Below are 24,890 nucleotides of genomic sequence, written 5' to 3'. Positions count from 1 at the left end.
AGGAGCCTTTCTGCTTTCGGGGAAGTTGTGGTGCCGCTGGAGCTGTTGGGAGAAGCAGAGAGTTGGCAGCAACAGGCCTGGAATGCTGTTGCTGTGGCACAGACGTTGCTCCCTGGCAGGTTCTTGGGTTGGATTCCTTGGCGGCCACTTGGTAAGGCCTGGAAGGGCCTCAGTTGTGTATGGAACAAAACATGGGATGGGAAAGCAAAGCTGGGGAGGTTATGGTTTCAGAGAGAATCACTGAATTTTCTCTTTCTGCAGGGACACTGAGCTGGTCCAACTGTGCCAAGAGCACATGGGCTGCAAAGGTTTGGGGCAGTCTGGAAGGTTCCTTGTGCCCAAAGGATCCTGGCAAGTGCAGCCCTGGAAGAGTCAGGAATAATGAAAAGTGCCTCAGTTCTCGTGAAGCTCAGCTTTGTAAGACATGTCTCAAGACCAGACAAAATCCTTCAGCAGTGAACTTGGCAGAAAAGGCCCTGTGAAGCAAAGCAGCCTGAAAATCCAGAGCTGCTTGTGGATGGCAGGTGAAAGCTGGAGATCTCCCAGGTAAAGGTGTCTGATCCCCACAATCCTCTTTGTGTCCTCTGCCAGTAGCTGCTCTTGGTCATTCTTGTGGTTTGCAGGGAGCAAAAATAGCTTTGGTGATTTGCTTCAGGCAACAGGGATCCGCTTCCTGATCCTTGAAATGGAAGTGAGGCTCGGTGAAAAATGAGGAGGCTGCAGGAGTGCTGGGGCTGGAGAGTCCACAGTGAGGATGGTTTGAGGCGGCAAGTTCCACTGAAAAGTAAAAAAAAAAAAAAAAAAAAAAAAAGGCAGAAAGTAAAAGCAGTAAGCTGCTTCTGATTGGAGCCAAAATCAGAATAAACTGCTCGCAGTAAATGGGCGAGTTACACTAAAGCAGTTTAGTCTGGAAGCTTCATGACATTAATGCCCTTTAACGAGCTTTTCATTGACAACCTTTATATCACAGGACTGGTTCATATTTTTGCCACTTCCTCTTGATAAAAAGTCACTGGTGAGTGGTGACTGGTTAGGTTATTCCACAGTCTCTTTGGATTTCATTAAAAAGATTTCTTGGTGTGGTCTAACGCGTTCCATCTCCTAGCAACTGAGTTAACAATTACTAAAGTAACTTAAAACGCTGCTCCATAAGCCCACAACTAGGACAGGGGGAAATATGCGTATTCTGCAGTGCCACCGAGGAACTACCGGTCCTTTGCCTCGCAGTGACATCCCGGCAAAGGCTGTGAGTGGCACAATTACTTCGAGGCGGGTTTGCATTGCCGGAAATAATGTGACATGATCGCTCTGCTTTCGCTCCTTTGTTGCTGCAGTGACAATAGCGCTGCTATTGCGGATGTAAATGAGGTAGCAAGGGCTAACAGCGTTACTTAACCTCGCAAAAAAAAAAAAAACCTTCTAGTGCTTCCCTGTGTCCTGTTTACCTTAGAAGGGAACCAGGCTATTTAGGAAACATAACCCTTCCGAGGGAAGTTAAAGAAAGAAAAAAAAAAAAAGTGGTTGACTTGGGAATGAATATCTGTTGTTGTGACAGAGGTGTCGCTGTTTAGACAAACCGAGTTGGTGAACAGAACAAGAGAAACAAAAGCTAGAAGATGTCAAAGTGTTGCCCATACGCTTGATTCTTTAATTAAAGAGAGCAGCACAGGAAACTGAGGCACAAACTGCATGCATGAGTCAATTGAATTGCCAGAGCATTCCTGTCACGTTAGATACTCCAGAGAAGAAGTCTGACAAAGCTCAAGGGCATAAAAGGGTGTACTCTACAAAGACCACCTAAATCTTATCGACAGAATATCACATTACACGTGCTGCACACGGGAAATGAAGCATCAATAATCTCTAATCCATGTAAAAGACTTGGGGTGAAAGCAGTTTTAGGCAGGCTAATTTTATAAAACCAGGCTGCATAGTCAACTTCTTAAAAGCCACAAAGGAGTTATGGATTTTCATTTCTCTTTAGATAAATGGTAGCTCTGTCCTACACTCATTAAAGTTTTACTTAGCTGAAAAAAAATAAAAATCACATCAACCTGAGACAAGATGTGGTCAGACAACAGAAGGGCAATAAAAATGTGCAAATGGAAAGAGGGGAAATTTGGGTTAGATATTAGGAAGAGATTTTTTACTTTGAGGGTGGTGAGACACTGGCAGAGGTCACCCGGATAGGTTTTGGATTCCCCAACCCTGGCAGTGCTCAAAGCCAGGTTGGACAGGGACATGAGCAACCTGGTCTAGTGGGAGTGCCCCTGCCCACAGTGGGGTTTTGGGTCTAGATGATCTTTAAGATCCATTCCAACCCCTGAACATTCTGTGAGTAGTAAATAGTGCTGCAAAACAAGATAATGGTAGAGCAGAGAGATGAAAATCCAACTTTTCAGCCTGCCCCACAGGGCTATCAAAATAGAGCAGCTCAATATGCCCATCAGGCAGAGAATTACTTACCCCTGAAACTGCAAAATTCATTAGGAGCCAAGGTAAGAATCAGAATGGTACAAACTCCACCACCTGAACCTCTCAGTGAGTTCAGCTACTCTATATATTGAAAAAGACATCATCTTTAGGACCAAAATGGAAGAGACACAGAGATCTCCTGGAGGAAACCCTTCTGCATTGAAGACTAAAAAGGATGAACAAACAGAGCATTCAGGTTACCTCTGCAGTAGATGCCAAGCAAACAGTGGCATTAATAGACTTGTGTTGTATTTGCCCTGTATTTCCCCTTGTCCATTTTTCAAGTTGCTTAAAGATAACGGTTCATTTCAGTCTTCATCTGCAAGGGAAATGCTGATTATTTTTGTATTTATTCCCTAAATTGAATCCAGAAGCTGTGAAAGATGCAAGATTGATTTCCCTGTGCCTGCCAGCTGCTGAGAAGACAGCAGGAGCACAGCCAACCCCGAGGACTAATTCCACTGCTTATTACTGTTGATAAACACCCAGAGCACAGCCCTCTGTTCTCCCTGCCATAAGTCAATCACAAGAGTCACGAGGCAGTTTGCTCTTTACTAGAATAATAGCCCAGCAATTATAAGCTCGCTTCACCTCTCTTTTCATGTGCCATTTTTCCCCTGAATGCACATGGGACAGGCTGCCGCCCAGCAGCTCTCACATCTTCATTTCCATTCCTAGGAAGACAAACGGCGATCCTGGGAGAGATGTTTTATTTCAAACTGCTGTTCTGTAAGGAAAACTTGCCTATCACTGTCTCTGGGAAGGCCTTTCTGTTCTCATTTTCAATGGGCTGCATCAACCCTACCAGTTAACCAACACCTAATTAACTGCTTACAGACTACAGCACCTTAAAACCCCAGGTGCCAGCAAATGTCATCTGTACATTAATAGAGCCTTTGAAAGATTTTTGCTGACTCAGAAAAAGTGGGAAAAATAAACTTTAGAGAAATGGAGATACAGAATGACTGAAGAGACATAAAAGGCAAAGAATTCCATCCAAAAAAAAAACACACAAAAAATGTTGTGTGTTGAGATCATAATCTGTAAATATATAAATAGTGCAAATGTATTTCTATATTTAAGCATTTAGATGGTCTACACAAAGGATCTTCTGAACAATCCTAGATAGAAACATCAACTGATATTGTTGAAAGGAAAAAATTAAATTGCTCTACTGACTTTTTTTTTTTGCCATCTCATTTTGGTTCCTCAGGGAGTGCTCCCAAAAGCAACCACGAGAAGTCGGTCTCGACAGAATGAATAAAGAGGGTGAAGCTGCAGGTGTTGAGTCTTCAGGATTCTGCAACCTCTAAGATTTAAACTAGATCCTCAGATCTGACTGCTCAGAGGTTCCACAGGCTACTGTAAAGCTCAGGTGGATTATTACACCTAAGAATTTTGGTTAAAATGAGCCCAAGCACGATTATTGCTGGTGTAATACCAACGTCAACCACAGCTACTGCTGCACTGATGACTCCTGCCCCATGCCCTGGAAAAAAAACAATTTATAGTCTATAGTAGTCTGGATAAACAAGCATGAATAATCCCAGGGATAAATAAATACACTTGTACCCAATCTCTCTCCTTCCCTTCTCCTCTTGCTTGCCCATTTGGTAGCAATGTGATGATGATGCTACACAACACGTGGAAATCTTCTTGTAATGCTGCTTTGGTTTGTCCCCTTGCTAAATTTAAAACCAAGAGAAGAAATTTGTTTGCTCCTTGTACTGAGGAAGAGGGAAAGGGTTAACCCCCTCCAAGCAGAAATTAAACTTTGCAACTCATAGTTAAATTGTTTCAGAGAGAGTCTTCGTAACAAAAAGACTCTCGTAAAATAGCTTTATATTTGTAGGTATCACAAGAGTCTGGCTGGAAAGATTATATTCTTTTCTCTTTACTCCAGAGTTATAATACACAATTATTTCTTGGTTTAGAGCAGCCTGCACAAGCTGAGGCAAAATGTGCTTCTCCCATCTTGTTTTACAAGGATTTATGTACACTTTGAGTATCACTTAAATGGAAATATATCTTCAAAACTAAACTGTGCTTTCCAATACTGAGAAGTGGTACAGTAATCTTAAGCAAAACAGACAAGCAAACATGCTGTTGTGGTGTGAATGTCAACAGGTCTTCATTTGAATTTCTATCTGAACTTTAATTACTTACTCGTGGGGTGTATATATATATTTATATCTTTATAAGCTTTTCCTGGTAGCCCATTCCCTACTGCAGCTGGGGTTTGATTAAAAACTTCACTTAGCAAAATACTCAAACTAACCAGGTCTGCTGGAAGTTTCACCAATCCACTTAAATGAAAACCATCCTCCCGAACAAGTGCCCAAGTATCCACTCTACAACCACCATGGAACACCAGGCTGATTTTGAAAGGATGCCTGGTTATGGTGCATTTATCAGGTCGTCTTTGCTGTGGGTTGTTAACTAGTTTTTCACCACCTTTCACATAAAAATATTACTTTAATGATGAATTACCTTCTGATTTGACTGTTGCTTTTAGCTGGCGAATATGGGCAGTGATTCCCTCCTCTAGTTTGACTTAGGGTGTGAGTCACGACCTCCCCGGAGGGATTTCACAGTTCCAGAACTCCCTGCAGACCGACCACCACAGGCAGCACCTGCATGGCAAGGAACTGGAAGTATTCCTACCCTCGTAAATAATGCAACATTTTAACGTCGCTAATTACAACATGTACATAATTTACTGTTCCCTAGAGGCAACAGAATTTTCTCTCCTTTACAGAGTGCACAATATTAGTTTTTGTAATGATGAGTTGGAGGGAAATTATCTCAGGGCAGGGAGATGACTGAAATTCTTCTCTTACCTGCTGACATCGTGCTTTCATAAATAAAATGGGAATTTTTGGTAAGTGGACAATGTCTGATTTAGAACAGTATATGCAAATATATATGCAAAAAGACAGAAATTAAGACTTTTTAAAATAATTCAGATAAATAAAAACAAATTAGGTGTTTATTGTCATCCTTGACTACTTGACTACCCTAAAAATAATCTGCTCCTTTGTAAGTACCCATTTACACTTCCAAGTGCATTTATTTTCAAAGAATTTTCAGTAGTAGTATCTTCCTTTCATATCCCAGATTAGCCAAGAGATTTTTAGTAGAATAAATAGCAATGATTCCCTGCAGTTTTTTTTTGCTTTTGGAGATTTTTTTTTTAGTTATTAAAAAATTGGTATACATCGACTAGGAGATATCCGAAAAATCTAGAGGACAAATTAGGTTCAACATATTGATTACCTGATAAAAAAAATGTAATGAATGTAGTAAGTCTTGTTGATACTGTGTAGTAAATTTGAGAGGATTACACAAACTATATTATAGGGAATAGAGCAGTATAAGATTTTCATTAAGAATTAACAAATTGGGGCAGGATTAGTTTTCAATATCCAACCTGAGAAATGTGAAAAAAAAATCTGATTTTGACAAATAATTGATAAATAGGTTTCTCATCCACTAGAAAAAACTTCAAGTCTTTCAGTCTTGGAAATCCTGACTATGAATTGACTATCCTCTCTTTCATTAAGAGGAGTCATCTTATTTCCTTTATTTACCAGGGAAGAAGGATATTTAATGGGGGATTATTTTGACTCTGAAGATAAATTACTGTCATCACTGTTCTGCTTTATCACAGTGAACACAAAGTTCACCGAAAAATAAATGACTGTTTAAAAGCTTTGATAGGATAAATCTCACAATATTGACAGTTCTAGAAGTCCAAATACTGAGGGTATTTCAGCTTAGCTAAACTGCTTTTATATTTGTATTTTATTTTCATGAACATTGATGGGTACAGTAACCTCTTGCTTTTCAACAATAAAATATTAGAAAAGATCCTGTTTGCAGGACACATGAAGCCTTCTTCCAAGTTCCAAGGTAATTAGGAATTTTCAATTTTGTTCTGATTTTCTCTATAAAAACTGATGAAAACAGTCTTGCCACACTCAAGCCATGGAGCAGGGGTTTGTTCCTCTTATGTGAAATCCTTATTCCTGCTTCTGGATCCCCACACTCGGGCCAACTGATTTCAACAACAAAACACATTTCAAACAGCAAGTAAGCTCTTCAGGCAGCAAGTAGAAATAAACTGAAAGAGTATCAAGAGCTTAAAGATATATATAAACTTTTCTCTCTATTTCTCAAAAGTAAGATCTATAGGACACAGTTTCCTTCTTACAGTATCATTGCAATGCAATTAGGCACATGTTACACCTTAAATGGGAGTGAACTCATCTCCTGTCCAAAGAAAATTGTCTCCTAAAGTTTAAAATCAAAAATTAATGTACCATTAATTTATGGCTCCCAGGTATAGAGACCTTGAAATAACCTCAATAAAGAAGTGTCGAAGACAGCCTTAATTATAAAAGGTGGCAAGAGACAATATTTAGGAGCAATAAGAGAGGTCAGGACAATTAATTTTCCTAGACTTTATTCCCTGATTAACGTCACATAGAAATAAAGTGACTCAGCACACCAACATTGCTGTTTTTAAATCCTTTTGCATGCCAGGAGATCATAAGTTGCTTATGAAAATGCATCTTTAAAGTCCTTCCTTTAGGATTAACATCCACCATAAACCCAGTTGTCCATTTGGGTAGGTTTTACCACTCCTCCAATTAAATTTCCTTTCCCAGCGCAAAATGCAATCAACGTCAATCAATTATTGTGTCAGAGCAGAGGCAGAGACCAAAGTCAGTCCCTGCTCAGGCTAAGGGGGTTGTTCTTCATTTCTGTGATTTGTACAGCACTGCTCCAAATCCTCTCCTGGCAGATCATCTGTAAGCATTTCTCTTTGCAATTATGCTCTCAACTTGTTCAGGGAAATTGATTTTAAACTAAATAATTGCTTTAGACTGAGTCATGGATTTCTGTGCTGTGGTTGATACAGAGAGCGCCAGCTGAAGGGAATGCGTTAATGAATTTGTGAACTACTTTGAACAAATTACACATATTGTTACAAGGAAGATTTACAGCAATAGCAGATCTAATTAAGTGCTTCATAAAGCAAAACATTGGGCAGATGTCAAACTAATAAATCATGTTTTGTTTTGTTACTTTGATGAGTTTTTAGTTCTCTCAAGAAATATTTTCAACCTACATGACAATCTTGAGTTACCCAACGGTTTTTAACATTTGAGAAAGATGAAATCTGCAATTTCTCATTTTACGATTTTCTATTGAGTGAATTCAGCTCAGTTAAACAAAATTCTTAACTCAGAAGCAGTGTCAGATCATGCTGTTGTTTATGTTTCAGCTGGTAGTACTCCATGCACAATCATGATAGCCATCTTTTTTAAAAGGACAATTGCATCTACTGAGAATATTTGCAAAAACTTTTAATTAAAAGTAGGAACAAAAATTAGAGGCTACACCACTGGCTAGACAGATATATTTTTTTTGTAATTATGAGTGAGCAAGTCAGTGTTTTCACATCTCCAGGATTTACCATAGGTTAATAGTATATTTTTATATATTTAGAAAGTATTTCTAGGTGCACTCATGTACCACAGAGAGGATCAAAAAGGAATCTCAGACTTGCTTTTGAGCTACCCACAGGCTGTTTTGCAGAGATGCACACAGCCACACAGCTTATTTGCACAGAAAGTGTAATATTCACGGTACTGCACTTTTTAGACCTGATCTGACGAGCTCTGCCTACTTGAGCAACAGTGGTACCCAAAAAGACCAGATTTGTGCAGCAAAATAGTCCAGTAGCAGCTTGGCAGCTCCACTAGACACATTTTGAGTAGCTTGTTTCCCTTCCTAGTGGCTCTTGTGCAGGCTGGTGATTGAGCAGTGGGGTTCACCTCCCAAACGAGTTCCATCTGAAACGAGCCCCACCCGTGAACTCCTAAAACACACACTGCAAAACAAACACAACGGGCAGGGTCGATTGCAGGAGCCTCAGGGGAAGTTCACCCTCAGTTCAGAGCAAGGCAGAAAACATCCCCTGGTGTAACATCGTTGAGTCCACATTCCCACCACTCAGGACGCTGATCAGGGCCAGGCAGAACACAGAATGTGCAGCTTGCGTGAGCCTGCAACTATGAGACTGCTGTTTAATCCACTGATAGAAGGGCATAGGTAAGCTGGACTTGGATAACAAAACACAGAAAATTGAGGAGAGGCTAATTAAGGTCTTAACTGAGAAAAGATGACTTATTTATTTATGTGATGACAAAACTGTGATTTGATAGCCATCCATAAAAGTCTGCAGCATGTAAACACACACTGGAAGGAGAAGATTATAAAAAGTGCCTTAGGAGGGGATAAATTGGATTAAATTAATGAAGTAAAAAAGGAGAAAACATAGGTTATCAGAACAAGAAAAAATATAACTGCAGATCCCTCAAAGTCACTTTCTTACCTAGAAGGATTAAGTTTCTCAATGCTGGATAGTTGAATTGAGTTGTAGAAGTAACACTATTCCTTTTCAGCTCAGTGGTAAACATAAGGAATGTATTTTCCTGAGGTTATCTATTGGCAAAGTTAGCATTTCACTTGCATTAACTTTAAAATGAGTCTCCCACTGCTTAGGCTGTGGCTTTCCAGTCAGGAAAACCTTCAAAGAAGGTACCCAAGGAACAGGCTGCTGGCTCAGGAACAAGAAAAATATTAAAAGGATTTCATGATCCAAATTATATTGTAGGGACAAGAGTTTGCATTCAGAGTAAAGGTATCTTCTAAAAGAGCCAAGTAAATAGGACTCTAATCCTGTACCCTGCCCATTTCAACATTGATTTGGTGCAGCAGCAGAGAGAAAAGGGAGCTTCTGAAAGCACCAGGAATGCAAGTCAGCAGATCTTACAAAGACAAATAGAAGTTTTAAGTAGAACACCGGTGATCTGTACCATTGATTTTTCTTCCAGCATCTGCATATCCCGAAGGACAGTCCAAGTCACGAAAGAAAAGAGTATGCCAAATAAAAGAAAGGATGAGTTAGGTGTTGAGTTGAGCCTCTACCTCCTAACTGGGAAATGAAGCACAAATGCCTTGATCTACCAAAAGCAGGAGAGAAAGAGTTGATGTTTCCAGAACACTGAAACACTCAGTCTTGTCCCCCCCATACGCTGGAGAGCAGCACAGCAGCCCCAGTCTGGTGTTCATCAAGACACTCATCAGGTTAGAAATGCTTCAGCGATGTCAGTGAGGCTGCAGCCTCCTTTCTGTGCCCAGAACAACACTGAGGCTTCCTGGCTTACACTGGAGGACCATCCCTGTTGCTGTGAGTTTACCTTTCAGTGCTAAGTACATTGAGACTCTACTTTAGTCGTTAGAGAGGCCCTGATTCTCTACAGAGCCTGCATAATACATGGAAATCAGCATCTGCATTAATCAAAATTAATTACGTAGTTTAAAATAAAAACAAGGTTCCAGCAGCTGAACTGCCACACGTGTGGGTGTCCTGTCAGGCACTCCATCATCCACGAGGTTAACATTGAGCTATGTGGACAGAGGTCACCTTTCCAGCCCAAATTTAAAGAAGCAAAAGCCTGTTTATTTTGCATAGTTATGCTTCCCATTGCCTCATGTCTTTCATCTACATGAAGATGAACAAACTGAAGATTTTGGGGCTGGGCATCACCTACGGGCACACTGGCAGGCCTGATAATAGAAATGCGAAAGTTAAACAGAGTTCCACAAATGCTCTCTTGTGTGCTTATCAAGTTATTTAACCAAGTCAGTTTCCCTCATTTTAAAACAGATAAATGGACATCTTTATTTGTATTCCAAGTTTTTTCATCGAACATGATTTGTTGGAGGAAGATCATAATTCTGCCCAGATAAAGGAATAAAACAACTCAACTTTACAGTAAAGACAACAAGCCATTTAGAATTCCCGCTCCATAGAATTCAGTAACATTCAGAGGGAATGAATAAGATTTAGATAAATTCATTTCTTTGGGTTTTAGTCTGAGTAATTCTGACTCCACAGTTAAACAAATTACGTCAATGAAAAGTAATTCCTTAATTCCAACAAGTTTTGGATCAGATCTATTAGAAGAGAAAGTGGTAAAAACCTACATGAATTCTATAGGAATTTTAAGCAAGGAGAAATATTGTGACCTGACACTGAGAGCCCCACTTCAGCACACGGTCACTAAAGAAAAGAACCAAACTTTACTTATTTAAAAAAAAACCACAATAATTCAAATTTCCCTTCCTAACTCCGGATTTTTTGTTTTGGTTTGTGTTTGGTTTTTTTTACTACATATCACAGAATTTAGAGGAAATAGATTTCTCTAATTCTTTGACCAGGATGCAAAACCTTTTTAAACATAAACACCCTGTGTTATTGTTTCTATTTTATTCTGAAGGATGAGAAAAATCCTATTAATTTCACCACAAAAAGCATTAGAGCAGTTATTATTTGTGAGGTTTTGCTGTCAGTGGTAAAAAGTTGTGAGGTTTCGATATTTTCACTCCTCCCCTGACTCTGAAGGTGTCAGATCTGAGACAGTTTATGAAATCAAGGCAAAGAGAATCTAAAAGTGACAGCTTGCACTCAAACCAGATGACAGCTCTTAGCAGCACATATTTTGTTTTAAGAAAGCATTTGGCAGGGTTTTTCATAATGATCTTTTGAAGACTTTGCTGTTGTTGATGCTCATTTTGGAAACCTGGATTGAAATCCAGATAGGAGCTTTACAGGGCAGCAGTTACAGGTTTCCTGGGATCAGTCTCCCTCAACAGCAAGGAAGAATTTACAGGGTTCCCAGATACTTTTGGGTTTGTAAAGGAGGCAACTTGCATTCAAAGTGAGTTGTGAGGGGGCAGATGTCAATCTCATTTTATCTAGTGTTTCACTCAGGAAATTACTCCTTTTTTGGCAACTGACAGTGCCAAGCAGATACGGGTGACTAATGATGAAGGTCATTTGCTGAACATCGTTCCTTTCTGAAGGAGATATTTTCTCATCTGCCATGGGTGGAATTAGAAAGTTTTTGTACAGCAGGCAGAATTCTAAGAAATAATGGATTTTTTTCATTTTGTAAAGGTTGTTTTTTTTTTTTTTTCCCATTTTTGGTCTGTAACTGTAAATGTACAGTCACAAACACATTTTCACAAACTTAAATGTAAGCCCAGGTAATGATTTAATACAATGGCTTGAGTGTCAATGAATTCAGTCTTTGGTTATACTGATTAATTGGAGAAAGCATCTTTCTCACCTCAGTCTCCTTTACTTCTCTCTTGATAAGAAAAAAATAAGCTTTATGCAGATATGATCATTATTAAAATTTTTCTACTGAAATTTTTACAACTGCGTGTTCACATAAATTTGCAGTTGGACTTCAGTGAACTCTGAAAATAATTCTAATTACTTCAGTTCAAGGCTGGCTGGAAAATACAGTTTATCAACAGTCAAAAACCAAATATGACAAATCTAAGGTAGAATTGGTAGTTCCAAGTGTTGTAGTTTATCTCCACCAGCTGCTCCTTCACTGCCTGCCCCAGCAAGGTGGGGGAGAGGGTTAGAGCAAGAAAGTTCATGGGTTGAGATAAGAATAGATTAATAATTGAAACAATAATAACACAACCCCTGTAATAAATTAGGAACGTCAGAGTTTAATAAATTACTTGAATGCTTGTAATTTCTCTGTAACCATAACTTTCTGTATTTTTTTTCTGTAGTAAAAATTAATGATAGAATTCTGTGTTTTGTAACAAACCCCTTTTCCAGTAAAACCTAAGACAATGTTTGCCAGGAATGTCTTATCCGAAAACAGACAGGTAAATACACAAACCTTTTTCTTACGGTAAATGGACAATCAGACCTTCCAGGAACTCCAGGAAAGAATTCTAGACCAGATAATCCTCCTTCCAGGAAAGAAGAAAATGGAATACACTTTCCTCGTGAGAATTCAAACTCCAATAAACACCTTATGTCTGACTTCAGGCTGGGGCACAGATAGGATCATCTATACAAGACACCGCTCCTGGGACCTACGCATGCGTGAGACCGGACTTCAGATTGTGAAATACGGAGCCAGGGGGACATAAAAAGGGGACCCAAACTTGTAATAGTTGCTGGTTTTTGCCACAGTGCAAAAACGGCCCGGTGCACTGTTCCTTTTTTGCTTGTTTTAATGCTTTTATAATAAACTATTTCTTTATTGCAGCTTTGCAGCCCAGCTTTTATTGCTTAACTTATAACAACCCCCAAACAATAAATTTTAGTTAAAAGAAAAAAAATACAAAGAGAGGGGAAAATCCAGGAAAGGCAAGTAATGCAGATAAAAACAAGTGCTCTCTACCAGTGCCTAGCCAATCCCGGAGCAGGAACCCACCCTGCCCACAGTTTATACTCTGAGCACGGTGCCAAATGGCCTGAATATCTGATATCCCTTGGATCAAGCTGGGATCACCCATCTCTGCTGTGTTCCCTCCCAGCTCCCTCTGCACCTCCAACCCCCTCGCTGCTGGGGTGGGGTGAGGAGAAGAAAAAGCCCTGACTTTGTCAGCACCACTCAGCAATGACTGAAACGTCCCTACATCACCAACACTGTTTCCAGCAGAAATTCAAACCACAGCCCCGCACAGGCTACTGTGAAGAAAATTAACTTTGTTCCAGCCAAAACCAGCAACAGCAAGTCAGCCTATTGTTAAATAAGAGTGGAAGACTGCAACTTTTGGAAGAAGATTACACTGTGATTTACAGCCAGTCATAGAGACTCAGAAAAAAAAACACAGTTAGTCCTTCTATTTAATTACAGCTATTTTCGCTAATGGCATGCTTCTTCACGGATGATTTGTAGGAAGTTTTTGTTGCAAATTTGCAACGGATACAGTTACCCCAAAAAAAAAAAAAAAGAGGAAAGACTTCTTCTTGCAATCGTGTAAGTCTTACACGAAGTTAAAAGGGCATGACTAACAAGGTACTTCGGAACTCTGAACTGGTGTGGAGACAACTTGGGGCCCCACAGCAGAGCAATCCACAAAAGCCCTGTGACTGCGACATTAGTGGGCATTTAGGTGTACATATATATATATACATATATAAAAAATCAGAGTGAGCAGTTTTGATCACAGAGCAAATCTATTGCACTGTTATGATGGGAACAATCTGGTTTTCACTTGTTTCAGTATTTATTCAGAAAATAAAATGCAGTAGAAGAGATCTGTGGATCAATTCTACCTCAATTTGTAGTTACACACCGTCCTTGCCTCAGAATGGATTCCACTTTATATAAGTTAAGCCACAAGCACAAAATAATTATCACAGAGCTCTATTTTCCACGGCTTATACTTCTGTGGAACTATTGAAGTAGCAACATATTATTCCATGGGAAAGATATTATCAAAGATCAGAAAAATGCCTCAGAAGAAAGCAGATTTCTATGTAAAGGCTACTGTGATTTACCAGTAACCTTTGTTGATAAGGTTGCCCATCCTTTGTAACTGTGAAATGGAAAAATACCCTTTAAGCCTGGGTAACACCTTTAAATTTCCCAAATACTAAACCAAAAGCAGCAACATAAGCACAATTTTCCAGCCACTACATGGAAAAAATCTAAAAAGGACTGAGGAAACCAATTCTGTGTTGTCTTCATACAGCTCATCCTGTGAGTCATACTTCAGATGGCTCATAAAATTTAGTCTTACATGTAATAGGCATTCAATATTATAATACATTTATTTTTACCATAAATATACTCTTAAATATTTCTTTAAGAATGTAATATCACTAATGTCCCTGAAATTAAATTCAGAGTTTAAAAAAAACACCCTGAATTACAGATATTTGAAAAACATTTCCACATTTCCAGTGACTTAGAAAGAAATCCTCTCTGAATAGGTAACCACCAGCTAATTCCACAGGACTGGGACTTTAGCCTGGGATGATGAAGGAAACAAAGAAAAACGTGGAACTTGGGGCATCTCAACTTTTTCTGGTATCTATTTCTGGATTCCTCTTTCTTAAAAGCAGAGAATTTCCTTGGAACATTCTAGCTTCCACCTGGATTTTAGGCATGATTTTCTCTTTCATCATCTGCAGGATTTCCCAAATCCTGACAACTCATCCTGTAGTTAACAATTGGATCTTGCTTGCCTTGTGCTTTTTTGGCTTTGCTGAATTGGCAGCTTTTAAACCAGCTCTGCAGGGCAGCTCGAGGCTCCAAGGGAGAGAACACAGACAAAGGAAAAAAAAGTCACCTGCATTAGCAAAATAAGAATCAGGTGGGAGAAACACAAGAGCATGGGAGAAAGAAAAATAAGCTATTCAGTCAGATCAGGTGGCTACCAGGCTCAGTTTGCTCCATAGCAGAGGATAGAAAGCACTTCATGGTGCAAACATCCACAAGTGAATTTAAAATGAATGATGAAGCTTCCTCTTCCACAGAAGTTGTAAATTCTGTTCATTCCTGTAACAGCTATGTTACTATTTATATAAATGCTCTAAGTGGTAAAGTGCAAGTTTGAAAGAAGCAGCCTGGTGCACCTTTTGATGAGGTGGGGAATGGAAAAATTGAATGCCCTGAACTACAGCAGCTAATTCCAATTTCAACCAGATCCTTGCTCTCATTAAAATACAAACTGACAAAATAATTCAGTGCTGCTGTGACACAATGAGATTGAGAGTGTTAAAATGGCTGTAGTAGCCTAGCAGTAACATTTACAATTAAATCTAAAAAAGGATTTTTTTTTGAGGGAAAGTGCATTTTTCTTTGGAAAAAAAGACAGAAAAACATGCCAGAGGAGAAAAAGTTCCCTTGCTAAACAAAGTCTCAAATCCAAACAAGAAAGGAAGGAGCTGACAACCCTCCTCTTAGTCAGTGTTTCACTCCGTATTCACAGCATCCTTTGGTCATAAGTAAGTTTTAAAACAAATCTTTTGCAGTAATTTCATAACAAAGCATTTTCATTTTGAAAAGTATTTGATTGTCCAAAAAGCTCCTTGCCTATTTTATTCAGACTTTACCTATTTTCAAGCATTTCAGCATATGCATGCTTATATAGCATATTATGCTATAATATTCAGCATATTACGCTTATACAAAATAAGACTTAACATCTGAAGAAGACGTTTCTTCAGGATTATTTTGGAACCCATAGCAGACCACAACAGAACTTTAAAGGCGTAACATTTATTTGGTGAAAGCGTGACAAAAGCGATGTGCGATCCTCAGCTGCAAATTTATTAAAACACATTTCCTCTAGTTGTCCTCAATCTGCACTAATAATTCACTTTAATCATCCAGCCATCAATACCCGTGACAGTTGAATCATTAAAGCTCGAAGATGGACATAAAGTGAACATCAGCACGGGCTTCAGTCAAGGTGCTGTGAGAGCAAAGTGCAAGATCTACGGTATCAGCATTACCCAGGCATTTCTGCAGCTGCCTCAGTGAGTTCCACGATGGTCTATATTTTATGGTCTGTGTTTAGATTCTGTGCACAGTCTCACTGGCAAGTTTTGTGAGGCTGAAGCTCATTTTAGACACAATTAGAAATTTTTAAATGAACAGTAGAAAGGTAGTAAGGAATACAATAAGGGAAACTGCAAGTGGAAGGCAAACCCTCGATGCCATTCAGAGCAGTCCCTGAAACTTTTTTGACTTTGTTTGTTAAACAGCTATCCAATTCTGTTGTTATTATACTGCACCAACAACTTAAATTTGTCTCTGTCAGATTTTAAACAGCCCCTGGAATGCAATTATATGCCTCATGATACGTTAGCAGCAAAAGAGAATTTGTTTGATATTTTTAACTTGTCCTTATGGGATATTACAAGGGCAGGATGCTTGAAGGAAAAAGAAAAAAAGAAAATACCTCAAAATTCAAAATTCTCATGTTAAAATTCAAGAAATTAACAGAGATCACCATTAATAAGTGTCATAGCAAACATACATAATCAGTAATATTATACTGTATAGCCCTAACTCTAGGTAAAATGTTTGTTTAGAAATTAATATTTCACTCTTCTTGTGCCAGAAAACTTCTTTGTATGAACAAAGCCATGGAGAGGAAGACAACCTACTCAGCCTCTAGAAACCAAATGGACTGTCACACCCTCCGTGATCTTTGAGAGAGAAATAGAAGTGTATCAACTAAAATCAAGGTCTTCAAAATCCAGCATATAATCAATTATATTTTTGGCATTTATTTGGATTTGCTTTGATTTTTGTTCCCCCTGACTCTGGCAGTCACAGGCAGACATTCAGCAGTGCAGATACAAGAAATGTCATCCTGGCTGCTCCAGATTCAGGAAGTCTCTGGATGAGCAAGAAAAAGCAACGGAACACATAAATGTATGGCTCAAAAACCTGAACTATTCCTCTCATGACAGGTGGTGGTTTCAGTTCTGCAGAAACTTTTGAAAAGTGAGGACAAAGGACCTAAAAGGAAAAAGGACTCTTTTAAGGAGAACTGAGGAGTAATAATGACCCTGTGGGGTGCTGAGTTACTTACACAGTTGTATTAACAACGTTAAAATGACAGACCCACACTGATAGCTGCATCATCATTTACTGTCTGATCAAGCAAGAGCTCAGCTCCTGTAGGAAACAACTGAAAGATGTAGCAAACTGAGTATTCGGACAAATTACATCAATTCCCCCTGTGGTAAAAAAACAATGCTTGTAGCCAGCAATATTGAATGCAAAGCTGGAAGCTCTGCAAAGTCTTCTCTGCCCTTTCTTATCCCTCACGCTAATTAATCTCAGTGGGATTTTGTGAAACGGTGAGAACAGTAACTGTAAAATAGGATTTAACAATCAGACATTTCGAAATTGGTATGAGTTACTTCCCCAGCCACTGCAGTTTACGAAACCCCAATCTCATTAGGAAACCATTAATGCAAAACCAATGACATCAGGATGTCATAGCACAGAAACCAAGTCTCTTCAGTAGCAGCTCCATGTAATGGGGGTGAGGGTGGAAATTGTTTGGGGTTTTTTTTGGCAGGTCTGCTTTCAAGCAGGTGCTCAGTGCTTCTTTTTGAAGCAGGGTTAGTGGAAGACAGAGTATTACATCTGTATCATAGCTCATTTTAGGAAGAATTCCCATGACCATAGCGAGGGGGAAACATTGGTTAGGCAATCACTTTCCATTATTTACATTGCAGGACAAACAACACCGATACAGAAGTACAAATGTATTTATTACCTCAAAAAATAAATATTACATTATCTTCCAGCTTTTTAGAGCTCACAAAAACAAATGTGTTATCTTTTGATTGAAATGTCTAGTATTAAATTAAGAGGCTTTTTACAGTATTTTTATTTCTTCAGAACAGGTGTTGGATTGTGCAGGATCAGCACCATGAAACATGGGGAAGTCACACCTACAGCAATAAGAACTAGGGGGAAGAAAAAAATCTTGGTGGAACTTGGTGCAAAAAGGCCAGAAACACAGGGGAAAGATATGGATGAATTGCACTAGAGTTACTTTTTCCGGTCTCCCCACCTTCCATTTTGACATTGGAGAACACTGGAGTTGCAAATCACACCTACAGGTAAGTACAGAGACAGGGAGTCTCAGGAGTCTGTAAATAACTAACAGTAGACAGAAAAGCAGACTATGGTGGAATTCTCCTCAGGCACAATCTCAATTTTGCTAGCATTTTAAACTGAAGTTCAGACTAACACTTTAGAGGTTCAGCTGGGGTAATAAAAAAAGGCTAATGAATTTTTTTCATCCTGATACAGGTTTGTCGTAACTTCAGTATCTCTTTGTGGATTAACAAATAAATTTTGGCCTAAACTGACTGCAAAAATCTATTGACAAAACTCTACAAAGTCAGTTTTAAATAATGAAACAAGAAATCTGCCAGTAGGTTTAAGTGAGAGGTCAAAACACTGTTTATAAACCTTAACAGTATATGGAATGACCTTCATTTCATTTCCAGCCAAAGTAACTATTTCACTTACAGAGCATTTTAGTCTGTTGGCAACCATTTAAAACCTACTATTTACTTATATTTGTAGCTGAATTATAGCCCTTCTGGAATATATTTGAGTAGAGACAAATATATATTTAAATCTGACTTGGTGTTGAAATCCCAGCCTTCAGCTCTTTATACTGCAATTTGTACTTGTAACACAAGTCCAAGGAAAAGATAGCAGTGCTTTTCAGCAGCTTTTTTTCACTTGTTAAACTGACTTCTCTACGGGTTTTAATCACAAGGAAATAAATATTAACCACTGAAAGCTCTTGATCTGCACACATGCACATCTATATCCGTATAATTATGATCATTTTACTGGAAGTTTAGTATGTTTTTGCAGCATTTTTGTTTCTACAAAAGCCAAGTCTCTCCTGACTCAGGTTTGCAGCTGCAAGGACAAAAATATTTCTATTAAGGGTCTTTACAAAAGGCAAAGATCCCCTCCTGTGCTTCATATCACAATTCTCTTATACTATATGGAGCTCTCAGTGCCTTATCTACTTCAATTATAATATCAGAATCCAATTTTATTAGGCCTTGTGATTTTATTAGTGTCCTTTAAATTAACATCTGCTTGCAGTAATCCCAGACTGAAATTACCAAGTGAAAATAGTATTTTTGCTTTCTTTGTATAAGAAAAAAAAAATGAGCTGGCTGAGCTGGTTTGCCATTACACAGCTTTGTTGGTTTTTCACTTTTCAGATTTCACACTCATGATGTTATAGACAAGATAAAACAAAACTGATTGAAATACATGCATGCTGTAAATACACAGTTCTCTGTCCTAATAGCCTTATTCTGAGGGACACAACGTGAATAAGATCACACACAATCAGCGCTTGGACAGATAAGGCAGCCCAGTTCTGTGCAGGGACTTGGACAAATTTTTTCCTGCCCGACTCTGATGTGTGAAGGGCGTAACACTGGGTGTGTTTGGCAGGGCAATTAACTGGACAAGTCAGTAAAATTGCACAAATCAGCACTCCATCACACAGCCTGATCTTACCAGTAAAGGTAAGGGAATACTCTCTGGTACAGTATTTGAGGAAGAGAGGTGCACATTTCTTGTTAATTAGAACAATCCTGTGTTCATGAGCTGAATCACAGAGCCACACGGAGTGAAAACACATCCACTTCATCATCATATTTTACCAGGCTGCAGGGAGACCAAATCCAGTCAATAGCAGTGCACAAAAATTATAAAGTCTATAATTAATTTTTTTGTTCATGGCTTAGAATCTTCCGGTTTTGAATAATAAAATACCATACTCCTGTCAATGGGACAAATTAGAGACATGGCAAGAATTGTAAGCTAAAGATGCAAAATCTCCACCTGCAACTCAAACATTCTTTCAACTTGTCCAGTTTCAAAAGGCATTTAATATAATTTAATTTTGCAGTTAATGGTATTTGTCCAAACTACCCTGTAGAAAAAGCTATACTGTATAGCATCCTACACTTCATCTTCCCAGGCCAAAAATGGCATCACACATCATTTGTATTGTTCTCCTGAGCCTCCTAACTCTGTCTTCACCAACATAAAGCAAATGGAAATAAGCTGCACCTAAACCTATAGTTAGTCCACTGAAGTAATAAACAGTTTTTACATTCTTCTGCATGTTTTTTCATTACACCTGCCGCAGGGGACAATCTTTGTCATACAAATTTATGGGTACATTAGTTATAATAATTCTGTTTTGTATTTTATCTCTGCAGAAATCCTGTTAGGAGCAGTTCCCATCATCTGAGTGCAGTAAAAGCCTTATGCTTTTAACACATCTTATTTGCCTATGAATAGTTTTTAGCAAGACAACCACAGGCTCCTTTTTATCAGCATATTAACATCTAATGTAGGTTTGGACTCAGGGCCTGCATGTTTGTTTTAAAGTGAAATTATGACATTAAGATTTCGGAAGAACTAAGCACTCACATAATAAAATTTCTGACATGCCAGCTTTTTTTTTTTTTCTCCCTGGAACAGTACTGCAACATTAGTTAAATAGAACATTTCACCTGGAAAAATTTGAGACTTTAAAATATAACTTCAGTCATCATCCAAACTCATTTTGGCTAATGTTGTCTTCCAAAAATTTAATGGGAATTGCCTGTTCCAGTCATAAAAACTAAAAAGTTTAACTCCATTGAGGTAAAGTTACAACTGTTTGCAAACAGACAGTAATTATGGACTTGTCAAACCCAACTGATTTGAATAGAAGTGAACTACTCAGCCTTTCTAATCCTAATTTTGGTAGACAAGTACAACATATCATTACAAAATATCACATCAGTAAACTTATGACCATGGAAAAACGGCTGAATATATTGGGGCAATTGAAAGCAATTCCATTCAAATAACACTTTAAGTGCAAGTCTGGGCCTGCAGACATGAAAATTAAAATATGGGTGACATGATGTGCATTTCATCTAGATTTTTTTTTTTAACGTGTGTCCATGTTGATTAAAATGAGTATTTGGTGAAGTTACTGTGCTGGACCAGTAAATACCAGCAATGAAACAGTACCAAATCCCATTCTGATTTGTCACATCTTTAAAAAGCCCATTTTCCTATGTAGTGACTGTAGAAATCTTAAAACTATCAGGGAAAGCCAGTGGAAAAATACTCCTTTTCACAAATAATAGATTTAATTCTTATTTCCTTCTATTTTAAAAAGACCTTTAGTACTAAATCAATGACAGTTACATTTAAGAAAATAAACTCGTTCCTCAAATACACTTTTCTAGTGTAACAGCAGGAGCTAATACCCTGATTAATATTGCATGAACATTTCCATTATCAGCTCAAGCTGACTGAAAACAGAAATATGCCTTCATAATGCCTATTTTCAAGTTCAGTGTGCTCCCCTTGTCTTCCTGTCATCACTTTTTCTGCAATCAAAAGCCTTCAGTTTGAGTTTTGTAACAACATTGTGGCCTGCTTTGACTTTTGGATCAGTACTCAACATCCTTACACTTTTCCTTCAGTTTTATCAGAACTCACATGACGGATTCTGCTGGTAAGTTTATTTGAAAAGTAACTCCCTATTTACTCTGAGCTCAGTTCAAGTTGTAAAATTACTTCAAAGACATTGTGTGTACTGCAAAAAGACATTAAGTTCCTATAGGAGTAAGATTTAAGTATTATTTTGACTTAGGTGAAACAAGTTTAATAAAATTCCACGTGAAAGCACAGCTATTTGCAATTCTGATACAAAAGTGGGTTTTTTTACTGAATAACCTACAGCAGTTATATGAATTACAACTTATGAATTCATTTTCTTAACTCATTTATATCAAACAAGTCTTAACTGTCTTTTTTTTTTTTTTTTGCACTGTTCCCAGAAATGGGAGAAAATGGGATAATCAGTCTTGAAGCAATAGTGGGGAAAATTATTATCTTCCTTGCACATGTATTTCCTAATAGATTTTTATTCAGCAGTGATAGAAAATATTTCATTTTGACTGCCCTCCTCAATTTTATTGTGTCCAACTTCCCAATGCCCTAAAAAGTTTTTTTTTTCAGTGAAAAGACAGTTTTTGTTTCTCCTCCAGCTGTGTAAATTGTGAGGCAAATGCTCTCACTTAGTTCACTTCAACGTGGTTCTAAAGATCCTAATTCTGCTTTCGCTGTCCTTGGGGGAAAGGCAGATGATCTTCACTCTTAAAAACCAAGAAGTGATGTTGTTTTATGTGGTGAAGAAGGAATGCTGTGCCCAGCAGGCTTCAAACAGCAGCATGCCAGACGGTTTACAGGCAGCAGGCAACAAGACATCTGACTTGGTATTATTTTCCATGTACTCTGATATTTTGAGAATTAGGCCAAAGCCCTTCTATCAAGAATCTGTCCATCTTTTAGTGCCTCTGGTGGTCTCAGTTTAGGGTAAGCCAAGGAGCTGCACAATTTTCTGACAGTGACTGATGGAAGTGCTGAGCACCCCTGACAGTCAGACTATGAGCCAACTTTTCTGTTGTTTCTCTTACCAGAGAGGGCTTTTATGGCTTTTATTTTTGCACAGCTCATCTCTTCATAGTTTAATGATGCATTTCCTGTGTTTCTCATGAGAGTTTTTAGGTTCAACATGTAATATATTCCCAATTTTTCTTCAAGCCTCTGTCTAACTAGAGGTTCTTTGGTATGGATTTTTCTACACTCTTACAAAACACAGATTCTATAGAAAATATTTCTTATGTCTAGAACTATAAGTTGCAGCAGTTGAACTAGAGGCAGTTCAACACAACCTCTTGCAACCAACAAAAATTCCAGACTCCAACCAACTGCTGAAACTCGCCCACTGCAGACTCAGGTCCCAGGACTGCCTTCTTCTGCAGCTGGAGGACAACTAACTATGAGCTCCTTGAAGGGGAGCTGCACCAACTCTCTGCCACTCCAAACCAGCTAGACTTACTAGTACTGCACCTCCTGAGCAAAGACAATTCACTGAGTAATTCCTCTTTCACAGTTTCCAGGCAGCTTTGAGAGGAAAAATGTTTGCGGTAATTAAAGATTTGAGAACTGCAGAAATGTTGATGGGAAGAGACGGACAGCAGAGAGCAGGCACAGGCAGTAAGAAGTAAAGGTTCATCCAAACCTTAACTGTTCTCAGTTTGGGGTCAAAACACCTCTGTTGTTGCTATCAAAGCTGCAGTGTCTGGCTGAAAGCTGAGATCCTGCCCCAAAACTGTAATTTATGCACAGTCTCTCTATTCTTCCCTCAGTAGAAATGCAGAACCAGGGCTAGCCCTTTTCAGTACAAAGCAACGAGTTACACAAGCGCTTCAAGAGCTCCACCCTCAAGTATTCCAAGTTTCCTACAACAAAATCACGCCCTTCAGCCGTTCAGGACACAGGCAGAGAAATAAACTTCCTTGATGTGCCATTATTAAAGGGAGGGAGCATTATGAAATTGGCATAAACAGTTTTAAAGGTTGGGGAATCACATAGATGAAGCCTCAAATGGAGTTAAGGTGACACAAAATGGGCCCCATTACAATCACATCATGCCCTGAAAACATCAAACTAAACGGCACCGAGAACTGAGGAAATGACAGCAGCACTCTCAGAGTTTAAAGCAAATTTTTCCACATGGAGTGAAACTAAACCAGGAATAAAATGAAGTCATGGCTGAGAGAGGTAATTTGTAAAGCAACATTACAGCTGGTGCATTTAAAGTTGATTTTTCTTCTTTCCTGTAAAATATGCCAAACTGTTAAGGAACAAGTTAAGTACATCTGAATACACTTGGAGCGATATTTTTATTAACATTTTGACAACAGATGTTGCAATGTGAAACTACTGTGACAGACCCAAGTACACCTCTGAGTCTCTGTCCTTGACCCAGGCCTTTGTTAAATACCTGCAACACGATATTGCTGCAGAGTTGAGACCATAAGGACTGAAATGATACAGAGGTAGTGATTCTAGAGCCAGTTTTCATTCTGGGTGAGGATGGCAGCTTGACCACACAAAGCTGCCCAGGGTAATGGGAACGAGTCCAGGGTGATGACAGAGCCACATGCAGGCTCCACACATACTCCGCTACCAACACGGCACACAGTCCTTCTGATGCAGCAGTTTCATGAAGGTGTTAGGTACCATTAACAAAAAAGTCAATAAAATACTACTCCATACAGTAGTTGCATCAATTACAAGCCCATTATTGGTATCAATCAGCCACCTAATTACCCTAAAAACAACAATTACTGCTATTAACTTAACTCTTGCATTAACCAGACAAAATAGTACGTGGTGAGATTATTTGAAACAGTGCTGAAGTACTTCATTTTCCAAGGAGTTCCTCAGTGTGTTGCTATAGAAGACACATGGATGATGTTGGGGGCTTTATTTGCCCATAATTTAAGAAAAAAACTCCATACTTTTATCATCCTATTTGTGCATTTGAAAGAATTGCAAGTTCCTTGCTTATTTGGGATGAAAAATCTGAATAACTGATAAGAACCTGTTTCATTTATATTCTTGACACCTCTTGAGTATTTTAGAGCACATAATGTATTACTTAATTATATCATTAATGTTCATGGAATAATCAATATTAGAGTGATAAAGCAGCAGAGCATACATAAAACAACCAAATCCTTCCTGTGTTTTTAGAAATAATTTGAAAATGAAAACAAAAGTCATTTTTATTCTGAAGCTGAATGGGAAGCTATGTCAGAGAACACAGAACCCAAAGAGATTAAACTAACAGATTTTTACTACATAAATACAAGCTATGCAAATTTGCTAGGCTGTTGCAGAAAAAAAAAGAACCTAGACAATGACCTGGAACCTGAGAGGGAAGGACAAAATTAGGACAGGAAAAGGAAAGAACAACACATTAACTGTCTCATTAAAAAGTTGAAGTACTTCCTCCCTTATACCAGTTTTGAAAGGGGCAAGGATTAGAAGCAGATGAACATCATATCAAAATCAATAGTTATGTACTGTACATCTAGACAAAGTGCCTGATCTTAACAGCACTTGTGCTGATTAACT

This window comes from Empidonax traillii, unplaced genomic scaffold (assembly GCF_003031625.1).
Source record: "Empidonax traillii isolate 1590-97213 ecotype Southwest subspecies unplaced genomic scaffold, ASM303162v1 scaffold145:size929809, whole genome shotgun sequence".
NCBI lineage: Eukaryota > Metazoa > Chordata > Aves > Passeriformes > Tyrannidae > Empidonax > Empidonax traillii.
This window is presented reverse-complemented; position numbering follows the sequence as displayed.